The sequence below is a fragment of the Carettochelys insculpta genome, chromosome 11 (genome assembly GCF_033958435.1).
Source record: "Carettochelys insculpta isolate YL-2023 chromosome 11, ASM3395843v1, whole genome shotgun sequence".
Taxonomy (NCBI): Eukaryota; Metazoa; Chordata; order Testudines; family Carettochelyidae; genus Carettochelys; species Carettochelys insculpta.
In genome coordinates, this window is record NC_134147.1 from 45,974,176 (window position 1) to 45,989,862 (window position 15,687).

The 15,687-nt window shown below is 43.5% G+C and overlaps 1 protein-coding gene across 7 annotated transcripts in view; it reads right to left on the reverse strand.

The window, feature by feature from the left end:
- The window catches only part of PTPRG (protein tyrosine phosphatase receptor type G), a 610,456-nt gene that overhangs the window by 88,212 nt on the left and 506,557 nt on the right, over positions 1-15,687 (reverse strand). The window lies entirely within an intron of this gene.

The following is a 15,687-nucleotide window of genomic DNA, read 5'->3' on the forward strand; positions in this document are numbered from 1 at the left end:
AACAAGATTTTTCAGACTGGCTGACAAAAAATCAGTATGAACTCAAACCCACTGGAAAAGAATTGAGTGATCTACGTGGAGGAAAAAATACACATCCTCAATTTAAACCATACCTCGAATTTCTCTGTGCTTGTCAGACTCATTCTTACACAACAAAAGTTAAAAAGAAGACAATTCAATATTTTACATTGTCAAAGTCTTTGTGGAGATAAAAGAAATTCTACATGGTTGTTAAATCCTGCTCTGCCTCTGCAGTATTTACTACAATATTCTCTTTGTAGTCATGTCAAATATTTTACTATTAAATATGCATCAATATCTTCTGAATAAGGCCAATCCAAAGCTAGTCAAGTCAATGGAAGAGCTCCCGCTGACTTCAATGGCCTTTGCCCGTAAAGTCTGCATGGACAAAATTAAGGTTCTGAAAGTCAGAAGAACATAAGACTGGCCGGACTGGGTCAGACCAACGAGCTATCCAGCCCAGCTGCCTGTCTTCTGACCGGCTGGTGCCAGATGACCAGTGGGCCGACAGCCCTAGCGGGCCCCAGCTCTGTGGCCTGGAAGGGGCAGGGGCCAGGGCAGAAGAGGGCCTTGGGCAGTCAGCCCTCAGCACCCTCAGATTGTGGTGCTGGCGCCCTCCTCCACCCCGCTGCTGCACGGAGCAGCAGAGCAGCACTGCCGTGGCAGCTCAAAGGGGTCAGAGCTCCAGGTCTCTTTGAAACATCTGGTCCCTTTGCTGCTGCCCCCTTGGCCCTGCCCCTCCGTTGGTGGGTCAGCAGGTGATTCCAAAGAAATTAAAAGAACTGGGTAATTACTGTTTGGCCCATCCCTTGTCATCCAGTCCCAGCTTCTAGCAGTCAGAGGGTTAGGAGCACCCTGAGTATGGGGTTGAATCCTTGGCTCTCTTGGCTCCTACCCACAGACAGACCTTACACCCTCCATGAATTCATCTAACTTTTTTTTCCAACCCCGTTGTCCTTCTGACCTTCATAGTACCCTCTAGTAACAGGTTCTGCAGGTTGGCCATACAAAGGGAGAAGAAATACTTCCTTGTGTTGGGTTAAAACCTGCTGCCTATTAGTTCATGTAATTGCCAGGGTCACCTCTGTCTTTTCTGTTTCTTCCTTTCACCAACATACCACCTGGCCAGTTGGAACGGCTTAAAAACAAGATTTCTCTCCTGGGGGTAATATTAAAAACTGTTTAAAGCATAAGGAATAAGGCACAGAGACTGCTCCTAGTCAATAATCTGATATATTTGAGGCTTAGTTTGGAGTCTTTTTAATACTTATGATGTTGCCTCTTACCAGGGCATTTTTCCTGGCAGAACACCCCGGAATGGTGTTCCGGCACTTTAAAAAGCTGGCTGAGCGGCTGTGTCCAAGCCACATCAAGCCCTGTTAGAGCCATTGCAGCTCGGACGCAGCCGCCTCTGGCTGACCCTTCCTCTACTGCCTCCCTGCTCTGAAATGGCCATCACTCTCATCATTTCCCTCTGTTTGCTGCTAATTTCACTTACCGTGCTGCTGTTCCTTCTAGGATGTCCACCGCCAGCACTCACTGGAGACAACGCCAGATCCCCAAACACCCAGAACTGGAATTTTAGACAATACTTGGTGGCTGTAATAAGCAGCAGCTGTACCAAGTTCTCCACCTCTTTGCTACTTCAAATAATCCCAACACCCAGGCCCTGCCTATGCTTTCAGGCTGCCAACTGCTGTAGAACAGATCAAATGAAACTCAGAACTGATTTGGTTTCTACCAGCCCAAGGGTCTTGTAACTCAGGAGCTACGGCACAGTGCAAGGCCAGCTACTTCACACGGCCATGCTAACTTCACTCTGCAGGGACAGGCGCTGGCAGGGGGCAGGCAGCAGGGAAAGGGAGCCTGTGGCAAGGGGGAGTTGCCAGATTCTTTCTCCGGGGCTGGAGTTTTCCAGTGTAGCAGGAAGATTCCAGCAGCAGGGATGCAGCACGACATTACAGTGCTAACAACAGCAGTGCAGCCGTAGAAGGTTTTCCTACTCTGTGTCAGGAATATCTCCTAGGGTCCTGGAGCGGGGCTGACAGCCACTGTGGGCTTGGGGCCAAGACGTGCAGGGCCCTGCTCCATGCCCCTGGAAGGAGGTGGTGCCTCGGACGGAAGGGGCGGAGCTGAGGGCAGTCAGCTCTGAGCGCCACAAGGAGCACAGAGTTCGATCCTCCCCCAGCCCTCAGAGCCGTGCAGAGCGGCTCTTCCACAGCATTTCCAAGGGGCCTGTGGCTCTGGCCACTACTGCAGTAGCAGAGGCATTGGCTGGGAGCTCTGGGCCCCTTTGAAGTGCCAGGCCTCATGCAGTTCTCCCCCCACTGGAGGGCCTGGGGTTCTGCTGCCTGTGCTTTATTTGCGTAAGCAGCACCTCACTGCTTACACTGCTCTTGCTACCCACACTAGCGGGGTGTGCAGGGTCTGTGTTCTGCATGTTGCCGTTATTGCAGACATACCTTTAGTGCCCTTTAGCTTAGTACACCTCCAAGCACAAGCAGAAAGGCACTTGTGGGTTACTGTACATTGCCGCAGCACCTCAGATGAAGATGCTCTTCCATCCGCAGAATTGTTCCACCTCAGCGAGAAGCAGAAGCAATCTCGGCAGAAGAGTATCTCCTACCAACATTGACTCTAAGTCCATGTAACTTATGTCGCTAACTACATCATCTGAGGCGGTAGTGTAGACAAGCCCTTAGTACAGAGCAATGTTCCTGCTCATTTTTTTTCCAGCCATGTGCAGAATAAATCCTGTTATTTGCACCATGGTATGTGCAGCTGTGCACCACCACTAGCAATGTATGCTGGCGGCTCTGGGTGCTCTGCTAATCAGCTCAGCGGCCCCATAATCTTTCCTGGGTGGCTGCCCAAGCACTCAGCTTAGGGAACTCAGCTTCCCTCATTTAGGCAACTCAGCTGGTGAGCCTCCACACAGGGCTAAGGCTCATGAGCGACTCCAGGCATTCTCCCTGCGTAGACAAGCCTTAAGACACAGCCACCCACCCTGGGACATCTCGATCTCATTTACTTGGCATAAATGTGGAGTTACTGCACGTATGTAGTCGGGCAAATGGGAGGAGACTGATTCACAGAACTCAATGTCATGGGAAGGGTTTAACATAGGAGGGTTTGGCTCAGACTCCAGAGGAGGTAATAAACTAAAAATGCAATTAAATACATTTAATGCATTAAATACATACATTAAATAAATTAAGGACATTTTTAGAACTAAACAATTCTTCATTCATGTAGGGCAGGTGCTAAAACAAAGTAAAAACCCAGACAGGATCCCAGTTTGATCATGCTAACACAAGCACAAACATGGAGTCACTAGTGACTTTAACAGACTTACTCAGCAGTACACTAAGGATTTGAGATGAATCTGTCCAATAATATCTTGAGATGAGTGAATAATAATTTCTGTACCTACAGTTCCTAAATAAGTTATTTATTAACCTCTATATACTTAACTAAAGGATACTCATTGCTGAGTTTTCTAGACTTATTTACAGTTGCAGAAATTTCCACTAAGCAGTTTTCTCTTTCTGATAGCTTTCTGTTCCTGATATCCTGCCTTCATTTCTCCTACTAATTTTTTTTTAATTAACAACAAATTTTGTTTGTTAAAGAAGCAAAAAATGCCATACTTTCTAGTGGGGAAAGCAATAGCTCTTGTATTTCTTATTTAAATATCTTGCATGGAAAAGTAATGCTGCTTAAATAAATGAAGAAATGACAGAAATGTAACAACAGACGGAGACAATTTTCCAGATTCTCTCTCTCTTACACACACACACACACACTTCAGTCCTTAACAGCTCATCCAGAATGTTTAAAAAGCAACTCAGTTTCTGAATCTCTCTCTCTTTCTCTCTGGTCTAATGAGCATGAGTTAGTTTGTTCAAAAGCTTGAACATGCATCTCCAAGCCAATTTCGCAGCAGGAGGTCCATTACTATAACAACTGACAACTCCTGTGAATTCTCAGAGGCCTTAAAATAGCCATTTGGGAAATAGTCACAGAGTAAAAATTGGCAAAGGACTTGCTGTATTAGGTATCACGTGACCGGGCCCCTATACCACACAGCTGCACTTTGCTGTGTCAGCCATTCAACCAGAGAAAAAACATGTCACTGGCACCACAGAACACCTGGGGCACCAGAAGAAGATCCTTTTCAGTGCCCCACAAGAGGATCGGTTCAAGCACCACAAACTAAAAATGACCCGAACTAGCTGCAGCACATCGTACTTTTGGTTTTACAAGATTTTACTTTGGAATTCATATCGCTTTACTCTGAAAAGTTGAAATACAGTCAGAAAAGTATCAACGTGGATTCTCTGGTGTTGTGTCAGAAGCATGAAGAGGGCTCAGAGAGTGATGCTCGAAGCCTGATCGAGAAACCAAGAGATGCCCTGAGTGTCACTCTTACAACAGAACAATGACCTGCCATCGGACAAGGAGACACTTCAGCTCTCTGCAGTATACAAGAGGTAACTGATTACAACTCTGCCCCATCTCAGTGAGCATGATCAGAGCACCAGATATGTCTACGTAAGCGCACTATGTCTTTATCTTTACCTCTAATGACACTGAAACCAAATAAAACTCTTGCCTTTTATACTGTACACCCCAGGAGGAAATAAACTGCCAGGGACTTCTCTGCACTGTGTCAATTGAGGAGGGAGAAAGTGATGGTGTAGCCCTACCCAATTCCCTGCAGAGCGATGGCATGCATCAGTTTCCTCAATTCCCCCATAGTAGCGTCTCTTCTTTCAGATGGCAGTCATGAGGTGGAAGGGTACAGGGTGCTCCCCATCTCCATGGCTCCTTTGGAGATGGATCACATGGACCACCTGAATCACAGGGAGGTGGGCATGACAGAGCTGTCTTGGGAGTGCCAGGCAGCGTGTTGCACCTGTCAACATGCCTAGCCCACAGGGTGCTCAGATCCCCAGGTGATGGGCTCCAGCCTCAGAATGTAGGTAGCCGCTGTACTAACAGCCCTACCTGCCAGTGCCTGGATGGAGAGAGCATCTGGAAGCTGCTGAAGCTGGGAAAGGGGAAGTGTAGAGGGTGACTAAAGGATTGCTGGTGCCAGGCTGGTAGAACCACAGTGGTTGCTATTTGAAATCAAAAGGCAGGTTCAGGGCTGATGCATACAAGAGTGGGGGGGACAGACAACAGCATAAGGTGAGAGGGAGCATCTTTGGATGCTGGCAGGATGTTGCTTAGGCATCCAGCTGAGCTCACAGCTCTTCCCAAGAAAACTTCACCTCCAGCCTGTGAGGTCACACACTGTGGTTTCGACCTACAGCCTCCACTCTCTCTAGATTACTGCATCAGGGCTGTGGCAGGCTTTGCGCTGCACCGACGGAACCACACCCACATTTTAGTTCTTCCTGGGCCAACACAGACAGCTCTCCAGGGCTCAACCCATGCTCTTGCACAGATGCTCTTGCACTCCTGCACTTCCATGTCTAAAGGATGTGTGTGGAAGTTACCTAGGGACAGCTTTGGAAACCCTTTGATTAGTTGTGCAGCTTTCCTTTGAAAATTCCATGTTTGGAAAGACTGGTCTCAGACATAACCTGGGGTGGGGATGGGGGAAATGTTCCCTCTTGGTTAAGCACTTAGACAGCTGCCCAGGGTAGTTCAGGTGCCTCCCAGCTGATTTGCAGAGCACCTGTAGCCACCCACAGCTGGCGACTGTGTTTCTATTAGTGGTGCTCATCCGCACATGCCCTGGTGCACAGAACAAAATTTACTCTGCACATGGATGGAAAAAATTAGAGGGACCCCTGGATGGGAGGGTGGATAGAGAGATGCAGCAGCTGTTCTTGTCTCATCATGTTGTTGTTGATAGGAGAATTTAGCAGGATTATGTTTTCCAGCTACGGTATGGTAGGTTATTTCTTCCACATACAAGGAATGTTTCCACATGACCACTCAATGTTAATGCATACCCACTGGTCTGTCAGATACCCATGAACAGCCCAACATGGGCACCAAATTTATTGTTCTATGACCCCTCGATAACATGCATGAAAAAGATGTGTCAGTATAACAGTGTTTTGTTGTGAAGAAATATAGCAGGTGGCAAAAAGAAAATTATATACTATCAGAATCCATGGTAAAACAAATGTATTGACCTTTACGATACAACAGATAATGAACTAAGTTCTTTAGGCACATGTAATGTAAAAATTAAATGCAGCATTAACCATTAAGAAGAACCACCAAGGTTCAGGAAAACATTTACATCTGTGCTTAAGTTCACCCCAATTCAGCATAACACTTTAGTGGCAAATCTTAGAAATTGACCCAGACTGATGAGTCAATAGGGTTGATTTTCGAAAAAGCTGATAAATTATACAGTAATGTCTTGGGGACCAGCTGGTATTCATACAAAAGGAATTCAGATGTGAAATTGCAGAACTACTACCAGTGGTATGTAATCCATCAGTTAATCCATTTCTGTACCAGATGACTACTTAATGTGACACCAATTTGTAAGAAAGGTTCCACATGTGATGTTGTCAATTTACAGGGAAATAATTCTTCAGTACCAGGCAAACTGGTTGAAATTATAGTAAAGAACAGAATTATCAGAAACCCGGGTGAACGTGATTTTCTGGGGGTGAGTCAACATGATTTTTGCAAAGGGGAATCATGTCTCAACTAATATAATTCTTAGATGTGGTCAAACAACATGGGACAATCCAGTAAATGGAGTGTGCTTGCACTTTCAAAAGCCTCTGACTAGCTCCCTCACCAAAGAGTCTTAAATTAAGCAGTCATAGGGTAAGCAGGAAGGTCTTCACATGGATTAGTTGAAAGACAGGAAAAAAAGGGTAGGAATAAATGGTCAGTTTTTAGAATGAGGAGAAGTAAATACTGGTGTCCTCCCAGGGGCCTGTACTGGACCCAGACCTTATACATACATGATTTGGAGAAAGGGGTTAACAGCGAGATGGCAAAGTTTGCAGATGATGCAAAACTACTCAAGATACTTAAGTATAAAGCAAACTGCAAAGTGATTCTAAAGGATCTCACAAAACTAGGTGACTGGGCAAACAAAATAGCATATGTAATTTCACGTTGATAAATACAAACTAAAACACACTAGAAAACCTAATCCCAACCATACATACAAAAGGATGGGGGTCTGTTTTAGCTGTTACCGCCCATGGAAGAAATCCTAGCATCATCATGGATAGTACATTAAAAAAAAAAAAAGTTCACTCAGTGTGCAGTAGCAGTAAAAAATGGACAGAATCTTCAAAACTATTAGGTAGGGGATAGATAAAGAAACAGAAAATACAGTATCCCCAGTGGCTCTATGCTAATCCATGCCTTGAAAACTGCATGCAGGTCTGGTTATCCCATCTCAAAAAAGATATATTAGAATTGAAAAGGGCAACAAAAAGGAATTGGGATATGGAACAGTTTCCACAAGAGGAGAGATTAAAAAAGACTGGGGCTATTCTATCCGGAAAAGAAACAATTAAAGGGGATTATGAAAGAGGCCTATAAAATCATGAATGCTGTGGAAAAAATGAATAAGACACTGTAATTTAGTCCTTCATATAACATGAGCATTTCTTCACACTGCACTCAGTCAGCCTGTGGAATTCATTGCCAGTGGGTGTTGTGAAGCCCAAAACCATAACTGTATTCAAAAAAGAGCTGGGTAAGTTCAAGGAGGGCAGATGCCTCAGAGACTATTAGCCAATGGTGTAAGGGATGCCACCTCATACTCTCTGTGTCCCTAGCTTCTGATTCACAGTAGCTGGGATTGGACAGTGCAGGATGGATCACAAGGAGACTGCCTTTTCTGCTCATTCCCTCTGAGGCACCTGGCGTAGGTCACTCTGAGGAGCAGGGTTGCCAGTTTTGCTTGGATGTATTCCTGGAGATGTAATCACATGACATAATACTTAGGCAAAGATAATTTTTTTCATTCCTAGAGACTCCAAGCCAATCCTGGAGGGCTGACAACCCTAGTCAGAAGACAGAACACTGGATTAGATGGACCACTGGTCTGACCCAGAGTGGCCATTCTTATGTCCTTAACATTTAGCATGTATTTCAAAATCATTGACATCACTGGAACTTGACCACATGCTGACGTGACATCCTCATAAATGATCAGCACCTGAGGTGTTGCAGTACAACCATATCTGTAGCTTACTGTATTGTTAATGGTTGCTCGAGCCACTAATTTCTGAATTAATGAGAATCTATAGGGAATAACGTTTTAGACCAATCTCGGGAAGCAAACTATTCTGTACAGTTAGAATGACTGGGCAATTACAAGGCTCTAGAATGGCAATGTTTCACAAAAAACGGAGCAAAAAAACAAGTTGTGTTCAAACAGCTTGTTTTCAAAGTTCAATACAGAGCAACTTCAAAACCAAGTTTTAATTAGAAGACTGTATTGTGGTTCTTCCATGTTAAGGACCAGCTGTGTGCCAAACTAATCTAGGAGACGGGCAAACAGGGAAGCCTTCAGAATTCGGCAGGTTTTATTGAAAGCCATTATTAATAGTGGCTGTGCCAATGCAAATAATATTTGGTGAAACAATAAATGGCTCTCTCAGGTGATTGGCAATTAGACAGAGACTATCAGCTCTAGGGCAATGATTCAGCTCCACTTTGGAAATGTTGAGCATTGTTACCTTCTGGACTGAGACCATCAAACAGTTTCTTGTGGATAACTACTTACATCACAGAAACGAGCTCTAATTATACCTTCTCGTTTCCTGGAAGATTCAGCAGAGGCACCAAGAGCTAAATTACCTTTTCATTTTCTGGAGGTGGCTGTCCCTCCAGAAGGGTGTTTTGCTTAATTGTGTCAGGGCAGTGTGGGAGAAGCTTGCAACACTATTGGCCATTCAACACCCAGTCTGTGGATAGACACAATATTAAATGTGGGCCATCTAACATCAGAAAAGATAAACTCCAGATCTGAGGGCTATACCCTCTATAACTCTATAATGAGCTGTGGCCCTTTAACAGGGTTGACGATGCAACCACCTCAGTGTGAGATTCTGCCACTTGGCTGGGTGGGAGACAATGAGTCGAGTCACCTGATAAGGAGTCAGGTGAGCAGGAGCGGATTGGCTGACTGTAGTGGTGGCTGAGTCTATGTTCTGCTGCTGAAAGAAGGGCAGCAGCTATGAAAGAAGGTACCACTGCTAAAGAGGCCAAAGAAGCACAGATCTAAAGGACCCCAGTGGCAGGGAGAAGAGAAGATACTCAGCAATGGGTTCACTTTTGGGCTCTAACCAAACAACCGAGTCTCACTTCACTATGCAGAGGACTGGGAACAGCTCAGCCAGTTTTCTGCTGAAATTCCTGGGCCAGTGAAAACACAGACTGACTGGAGTCCAGGGATGTGTATGCCTCCTCCCCGGCTTCATTTTGGAAAAGATTGGATCTGTACCAAAACCATTCATCTCTGGCCATTCTCTGCCCAAAATATCAGTATTTAGTTCCATCAAGAGGGCAGGTAACATTTTCAAAAGCACCTGAGTGACTTTTGAACCTACGTCCTATTTTCAAAAAATGATATAGGCTATTTGGCACCTATGTCCAACTGACTTTTAAGGAGACTTAGATAGCTAAGTATCAGAGATGTAGCCATGTTAGTCTGTATCTTTGAGAACAACAAGAAGTCCTGTGGCACCTTATAGACTAACAGATAGTTGGGAGCATAAGCTTTCATGGGCAAAGACCCATGTCATCAGATGCATGAGACAGAAGCAGGTCTTTGCCCATGAAAGCTTATGTTCCAAAAGATCTGTTAGTCTATAAGGTGCCACAGGACTTCTTGTTGTTCTCGTTAGATATCTAAGTCCTTTTTGAAAATGGGACATGGGGGGCCTTTCAAAATTTTACCCAGTGTCTTCCAAAAGTCAGACCTTCAATAGAGACAGGAAGATTTTTATGTAAATTGAAAATTGGTTTTCTTATTAAACTAAACAAGCAATTTTAGAAATGCTGTGAATTTGCAACATAACAAGCAATATTCGCTTTTCAGCAAAATACAGCAGACAAAATACAATATCATGATTTCTCAAAAAGCTAAATCCATAGAATGATTAAGTAATAGCTCCAGCAGTGGTCAGACAGATATTCTCCTCATTTCAAACAAGTTTAAAGACAGGCTATAACACAGAATTTAATACTGAATGGTTGCTTTCCTAGAAAACATACATTAGTAGTGATAATTAAAACAGTAGGATCTGGCTCTTACCTATCACTTTTTATTTGCAGATTTCCAAACAAAGCTAAGTGCTTTATCACTAATACACCAGTTAGGAAACAGGTACTGAGCTATTAAGGCACTAAGCTTGCTCCTAACTGAAGTCAATGAGGTCAGGTCTACAAGGATCAAAGTTGATCCCAGATATGCAATTCTAGCTATGCCATTAGCATAGCTAGACTCGACGTATCAGGATCAAGGTTGTTCCCTGGTATAGATTGGGGCTCTGCGGCTTCGCGCTCATGTCCCAGAGTAAAGTTTGACGGCTGAGCCCACAGAGATTAACTTTGCTGCATCTTCACCAACATGACAAAATCAAACTCCAGTAGATCAATCATGGTGCATTGAATCCACAGTAAGCACAGACACACCCTGGAGTTTTACGATACTACTGCCAAATTCTCAGCAACTTGTCCAGGTCATATAATGAATCAGGGACAGAACAGGGCACAGAACTGAGAGCTCCTCACTCACTATTAATCTCTTTTGGATGCTATTAAAATTAATTTATTAATATATATAAATAAAAGGTCCTATAGAACTTTTGCCTAAGGAAGTTGAAATCCTTTTTCCCCAAGCTAGCTCAACAACCACATGATTACAACCAAGTAATGCAAGTTTCCTTTGCTCTCTGAAAGGCAGCAGCTGTGTTGCTCCAGAAATCCCTCCTCAATGTAAACATATTAGCCCTGTGTAAACAGCTTGATTTAATATGATAGGGAATATAATATTCCTGCTTTGTCTTCAGGATCAGAATGTTGACAACTGCAATAATTCAGAGGTGAATTATGGTATCCGCTGAAAAGAAGGAAAAAGAAACCTCTCAAGCTATACTTGTGAATTAATTTCCTCCTCTTAGCTGAAAATGAGAAATGGATATAATTTAGTTCCTATTTAAAAAATGCTGTTGGCTAAAATTCTAAAATGTGAATTGCTTCTTAGTAGTGTCTATGTATTCTACCCACTTTAAACTGGTCTCTGGCATGATACTGTCCAGAATAAAAGCTACAAACAAAAACATCAGACAGACAACGAAAGGTCACCAATCACACACAATAGGTGTCCCTCCCCACGCTGCAAAGCCCAAGAGACAAGAACTCATTGATTAGGTAAATATTTTATGTGTTCCCAGAATGTGACCATCTCCCTGAACCTCTGTGAAACAGAACTACAATGAGCATGCTGGAAGCAACACACAAACTGGCCACACCAACTACCATGCCTGCCTTCACAGGTCTAATGATTAATGATACCAGTACTACCATGCTAAGGTTTAATCTCCAAAAAAGATTACTGAAATCAGATGTGTAACCATAGATATGACTTGCGTCATATCGGGGCACAGCATGATACAGCCAATCAGCTTGCTGTATGAAAAGTTGTGTGCAGTTTCTTTTAAACACACACACACACACATCTGGAGGCTAGGAGTATGGAATACCTCCTGCAATTCTCAGGCTATGTCTACACTTAAAATATTAAATCAGTGCTTGGGGCCAATTTACATGGGCACTTTACAGTGCTGTAACTTGCTGTACTTTCGGGGACAGGGTGTTCACACCCCAGTGTGAACAAACTGCAGTGCAGAAAAGTGGCAGTGTAGACAAGCCCTCAGAGGACAGAGAAAAGGAACCTATGGACACATAAGCACATCCAAACTCTTGGTCTATGTCTAGCAATTTGTCAACAGAAATTTTTGTTGGAAGATCTCTTCCAACAAAACTTCTGTCAACTGATTGCTGCCAAATTGCCAAGAGGATCGACAAAACAGCCAACTGGAAGCATAGCAGGCAGGGCTACCCAGTATCCTGGAAGACCTGCCAGTTGACAGAGGGCCCCTGGAACATCCACACCGGCACTGTCAACAGATATGTGTCGACAGAGGCGTTACGCCTCGTGGGGAGCGGGATAAGATTGTTCACAAAGTGGCGTGTTCTTTCAATTTACTGTCAATCGAATGCTTTGGGAATCTGGATGATCCCCAGGTTTGTCAATAAAATGCCACTTTTGTCCAAAAACCCTAGTATAGACATAGCCAGAGTTTGTTCCCATCAGTACTTTTGCGCATAGTAACTAACTGTCTAGATGGCCTTCCTGCACACTGGTGTGAGTGCCCATTCCCGGCCTCTCACTTTTCTTCAGTGTTCCTGAATGCACAGTCACTGGACCACATACTTTTTTTTAGCAGGAGAGGGATACTACTAACCCAAGCACAGTACAGATAAGAACTGGGCTAATTTTCCTTTGCTACTCTACTAATGCCTCTCATTCCAGACATAAAACAGTGCTTCTGTGTTAGACTTTGTGTGAACTGACTTATCAGTTAGAGCTCTCCATTCACATTAAAGATCTGACTGCCAAACTCCTTCTCAAATGGGAATAAGGGTTTGTTTGAACAACGTATAAAAAAGTAAAATGTTAAATGAAGTTCTTATGCCTCCTGTTCAAGTAACCAGTGGTTCACAACCAACACCAAGTTTCTGGTTGTCCGAGGGATAGCTGAGGAAGCTACCAACTCATTATTCTGGAGTACCAGAAAACGGTATTTTTTCAGCCTCTTTATATGGACATTTTATTCACTTCTATAATAATGCAAAAAAGAAATAAAGCCCTCTTTGCGCTGCAGCTTTATTAAAAATATTTTTAGACTAAGAAACTGGGTGTAAAAAAGAGGCCAAAATTGCTGGATGTCTTTTCATGACTTTAGATTGTAGAAGTGCTGGAGAGAACAAAATGACTCCTCCATTCAAAGATCAATCTTGTCACAGTCTCCAGCTGTCCAGTCTCCTACAGGCAAAGGCAGCAGGAAGCACAACTTGCCCCTGCATATCTCAAACAGAAGGGGAACAAGCCACTCTCATATCTCCAGTGGTAATGGTTTCCTAGTGACTAGTATACCTAAGTTCAACACCTCAGAAGGTAGGAAAAGCTTAGAACAACTGAGACTGTCTTGCTCTTTTAATTTTCCAACCGTTCCCTTACATTTACATGTTAATATGAAACATTTCCTTTACACAACATGAAATGACAGCCACAAAGGATCAGAACAGAATTACTTTTGTTATCTACAGTCACAAACAAAACAGATCTAACTCCTTGTTTAGACTTCTAGCTACCAGGGCACAAATACAATACAAACAACCAGAAGGCTTTTCTCTGCTTCAATGTTCTATTTATGTCACCTCTGTTTGCAAATCATGTAATCTCTCAAATGCCCAAAAGTGCAGAAGTGAAAATATCGAGTTGCTTTACCCTCAAAATGCATTGCTAAAGGGTGACCCACATCTGGTCTGATTGAAGGAGTTTCCTAATGCTTTTCTCACACAAGAACAAAGAATTGCTGGACAGGAAAAGACCACTTGCACCAACACGCCTGTCCCCTGGAGGGTCATCTTTCCTCAACAACTGTTCTTTGTGCTGCATACTTCAATAGCATGTTTGCCACTCTGAAAAACCTGTCTCAGTCTGATTTTCATGCTATCTGCTTTGATGACCTTATTGCAAACATAATTCCATATCTTGATCATTTCATTTTATGCATTTCGTTCTGAATATCCACTTTATCTTAATTTTTTGAAATAATTTGCTAATTTCAGATTAGCTCTCATGGGTGGTTTTGTCTTATTTTAAATGCCCTCTAATGTAAACATTTTATTTTTCCTAAGGAAAGTGAGAAACTGAAAAGGGCACTCAAAGTAAAGTGTAACCACTTCATTGACAATGCTCTGTACAGTCAGAAATATCACTGCATACTGCTGGTGTTACAGACCTTGTTAAATCATTCCACGACCTTTCTTATTGCACTTATATACTAGTTTCATAGTCTCAAGAGCTTTCATACACAAAATATTGAATTAATTCCTACTCTGTTTAGACCGCAAGTCTGTTAACTTCTAATGTCACACACACACACGCACACGCACGCACACACACTCTACTATCTACTTCAATGGTGTTGCATGGATGAGAAATGTGCCCTTTTGTGTATCTGCAGGAAAAATGTGAGATTTTAGAGAAAAAGATGTACAGTGAAAAAGGTCAGCTTCAATGGGTGTCACTGTAGTCTTTGCAATTTAATCTTTTAATTAATTAAGGTTACTATGTATTCACAAAAGCCTCATAGTAATGATAATTATTTCATCCATTAATTGAAAAGATTTTAATAGGGAGCATTATTGCCTCTTTGAACTTTCCAGATCCATCAAGATGGCCAATTAATCGGTGCTCAAAGAAGATGTTTCAGAAGATATATTGGTAGTTCCCTAATTGGTTCTTCAAGGAAGATTATTAAAATAGATGGATTTTGAATTATACTACAATTCCCGTGCCCCATTTAAACATTTTTTTGAAATAAACTATTTGTATTTACCAATACTGACATTTGAACTAGGTTAAATCTTTGCAAATCTGTGCTTAACAAACTGAAGAAACATGTTTTAAAAGACTAACAGTGAAAACTTCAGTTCTTTTGATACAGACCCAAACTGAAATGAATATTGGTACTGCCAACATCAGCGGTGAACGCTGCACTAAATCCAATACCACTGATCTGTGCTAAAACCTGGAAACAGCTCTTTCCCATACCCTAGCCTTGGTTACTCCATCTTAACATCTGGGTCGTGTGGTGGGGTCAGTCTCATTCCTGGGCCCCAGGCCTTCTGTTCAGCCCACTGGCCCCACCATAGGAACCCCGTTACCCTTGCTGGTACCCGTTACCACCCACTCGTTCTGGGTTCTGGCCCAGGGACCTGGATGGCTGTTACCGGTGAGGGCTGACTCCCTTCGCCTTGACCCCTGCAGCTCTTCTCCCTCGGCCACTTCCCCAGATATCACTTCCCACTGGTACCTCCTTCAGGTAGTGGCAGCCGCAGCAGCAAGTCCCCTTCCTTGACTGGCTCCACCAGCTGACCAGTTCTCCACAGTCTCTGGTTGAACCTCAGGGTCCGGGGGACTGGGGCAGCCCAGCCCTGGGTTACTGAGCCTCTCCTCCTCTACGGTCTCTGTTGTTCCTCCGAGTCTCGTTCCTTCTCCACACTCACCTCTTAAATTCTCCTTAATCACCTCTCACACTCTCCCTTTGCCCTGCATGGGAAAGGGTTTTATAAAGGTAGCCCTGTGTGGGATCAGCTGGCCCTAACTGATGTAGGACAGCCTTCTCCTCAGCTGCTCCAGCTCTGATTGCACAGAAGTACGTGCTAAGGTAAACTATCGAATAACTTTATCTTAACAGAATACAAAAGATGCAGTAGCTTCAGGTACATCCAGAAGGATGCCACATGGTATGTCTCCACTACCAACTTTTGTCAACAAAATTTCTCTCAACACCCAAAAGTAGACAAAACAAAAATCACCAGGGTGTCCAAACTTCCTCTCGCTGTTGACAGATTATGTCCACC